This window comes from Gavialis gangeticus, unplaced genomic scaffold (assembly GCF_001723915.1).
Source record: "Gavialis gangeticus isolate Ggan-Ray unplaced genomic scaffold, GavGan_comp1, whole genome shotgun sequence".
Taxonomy (NCBI): domain Eukaryota; kingdom Metazoa; phylum Chordata; order Crocodylia; family Gavialidae; genus Gavialis; species Gavialis gangeticus.
In genome coordinates this window covers 39,342,731-39,346,008 of record NW_017728995.1, presented here as the reverse complement: position 1 = coordinate 39,346,008, position 3,278 = coordinate 39,342,731, and positions in this window count along the sequence as shown.

The window sequence follows — 3,278 nt, the reverse complement described above, 5'->3', positions numbered from 1 at the left end:
TACACAGTCCGCTTACCCCCACAGCCCTCCCACCCTCACACAGTTTCCCCACCCTCATGTCCCTGCTTACCAGGGATATAGTTTGGGTCCCAGCCAGTTCCAAGCCACTGCTGCCAGCCTTGCCCAGCTTCTATTTCTTCTAGCACACTGAGGCAGCATGCTGGAGCAGCAGGGGCATGCAGCAGGCATAGAGATTCTCTGGCTGGTTGCTAGAGTGTCTTGTTGGCAGACCCAGCCTCCGGTTGCTTCAGGGTACACTCCAGGAGTGCATGCTGTACTACTTTTTCTGGTGTGTTTTCTTTTGATAGCAGGATTCCCTGATCCCAAATATGCAGTGTGAGGAACATATTTTAGCTCATGGCATGCCTTCTCCAGTGTCTCAAACTGCTTGGAGATGGCACAACAGACACATTTGCTCATGTGGATGCAATCTAAAAGGTTTGGATTTCAGTTGTGCCTTGTCCTTGCACACATTCACGACCATGGAAGTGATCTGTATACTCACTTTCCAAGGGCTAAATGCTGTTGCATTTGTGGTACTTGTCTATTAAAGACAAACCAGTTCACTTTCACATAAATTGCTAGTCCATTTGCTTTGCTACCCCCTTCATTCTTCATGTGAAATGGGAGAACTAACAGTCAGGTGTTGTGCAAACCTTGCAAAATGGACAGCTATTATGAAAAATTTTATCAGACAATACTATTTCAAAGAGGTGAGGATAATTTGTTTCCTGACACTATCAGGTAATTGGAGTCTCCTACCACTTTAATTAATTAATTGATATTTAAAATTCAGAGAAATATTGTTACAGGAACCAAACAAATTTAATTTCTTCTACTTATATCTTCCTTCAACAAAACTTTGTGTTGGGTGACCTCATATTGAAACTGAGGAAACAACATCTAGAACTGGATACTAGGGCTTAGAATTGTGGCTTCTATTAATTCTGCACCTGTAAAACTGTACTACCCTAGGAGCAGATCAAGGAATAGATTCAGTGGAGAAAGCTAGCCTGGATTCATTTCTGTTGTCTAGATACAGAACTTATGGATCAGGGTGCCATTGAGCTAGGCAAAACTATATGAACATAGAACAAAATATAAATGGGCCTTATCCTAGAAAGCACAAGAGATGGATATGGGTAGGGGTGGGCAAGGGGGAACCATGGAGAAATAATCTTGAGCATCAGGATAGCAGTCAGAGAATAGCTTGACCACAGTTAAATTTTCTGAGGCATTACAATCAAGGAGAATTGTGGGAGGCAAATGTGCAGCTACATAGAGAAAAAGCAAGAATGTGGTTTGAAAACTGAACAAGTGAGCAATGTGGGGCACCACATCTGTGTGTCTTTCAGCTGGTCCTCCATGGCCGTCAGAAGCCAGTCAAGGAGGAGGGTCCAGTCCTGGGTCCTCCTCCTGCAGAGCTGCAATTTCAAGTTCCAGATTTTCTCCCTTACCCTCCTGATCAATCTTTCTTTTCTGCACCAGAAAAAAGCAATTTCTTGCATCTACCATTGCTTCCATAAATCTCACCTTGAATTTTGGTTTCTGAGGCATCTTGCTTCAGCTTGTGACGACAGTAACTCCACCTCTCTGAACATGCCTGCAGCCATGCTGAAATATTGCAACTAGAACACCAGCATCTGTAGCACCAGTAGAGAGGCTGTCTACAATAATTTTCCTGCACTGACAGCATGCATATTAAACACTGCATTGTGCAGCAGTCATCAGTTGCTTATCATTTGATTGAGATGTCCATAACTTAGCTGTGTTGCTCTTTGAAGCCTAAAGCTGCACATTTATTTCAATAGAAAATAAAACCTTTAGAGTAACAATTAACCATTCACCAGCTAATCTGCTACTTATTTTGGCATTTAACTGAATTAGGGAAAATTAGGTCAGGATAATTTAACCTTAAAATTCATGTGCTAGAAGCAATCAGAACTAAATTTAAAATCTTATGGGGGTAATGTTATTTAGGTATTTAAGACTGATGGGAAGTATTCATTTTATCCTCAAGTTATTTATATGGTTTAGAGCCTGACAACACTTTCGATGGAGGGGATAGTTCCCAGCATGTCACAGAAATAAACTGGCCAGTCCCTAAACTGGTTTTTATGGCTCCCTTAAAGATGAAACATACCATTTCTGTTCCACTAAGTCACATAGAATGGCAACTCTTCATATTGTCACAGTAGGAAGAAATTAATTGTGCCAAGGCTATAGCACAGGGGTTTTTAACCTTTTAAAATAAGTGTACCTCCAGCAGCCAGACGTGGAGCAGGGATGGGGAGGGGAAGGGAGCATGTGGCTGGACATGGAGTGGGGGAGGGGAGATGGGTGGTACACAGCTGGATGCAGAGTGGCGGCAGCGCAGGGTGGTGAGTGGTGGCAGACGCATGCAAACTCCCCCCTCCCCGCATCCAACTGGCACCTGTGTAGCCCGCAGAGGGACTTTGCTGCCCTCGCCCCCTGCCCCTCCGCCCCAGCTCTGCTGGGAGGTGGTGGTGTGGGGTGATGGGTGGCGGTGCTCTGTCCCCACCCACCTGTGCATACCTGCAAGTACATGTTAGCATGTGACCAGAGCCACACGAAGACAGCAATATTATATCCATTTCATGATCCAGCACCCACAGAATGGGCATATTTCTTTGTAATATTTCATGACATGGTCTTTTCATGGTGCAGACATGGCCTAAGAGTCTCTTCAGACTTGAGTGCTAAACACAACCCAACTGAACTGTGGCTCAGTACATCTGAAAATCAGAACCAAGACCTGTTATGTTTTCCTTTCATTACATTAAAGATATTATACCAGCACTTCCATTGTGTGGTAAAACAGCACTAAAAATTCCATCCAGGTGCCCAGTGACAGTCTGAAAAGATATCTTGATACTTCACATTTAGCATTCTATGAAGACCTGCTTCATTTAACAAGTCAAATCAAGTGAGATTTTGTACACCTTCTGATAATGAGGCCCCTGGCAGAAGTTACACTTAAGATGTGATTAACCAGTTAATCATATCTTCTGTAGTAACCTGGACACATGTTCATGCATTTAATGGCATTAATAAAAAGGGAATAAGCCACAGTTATTATTACACAAAATGTGTAATAACTTTATGGTTGGTTCCAATCATACCTTAAATTGAATGCATGGCTAGTACCCATCAGCAGATCGGTGCTCCCACTAGCAGAAGCACTCCAGAGCCCTACAAGACTTTGGTGTGCTCTTGCAGCTGGGAATACCAATCAGCTGACTGGTGCTCTGAGCCAC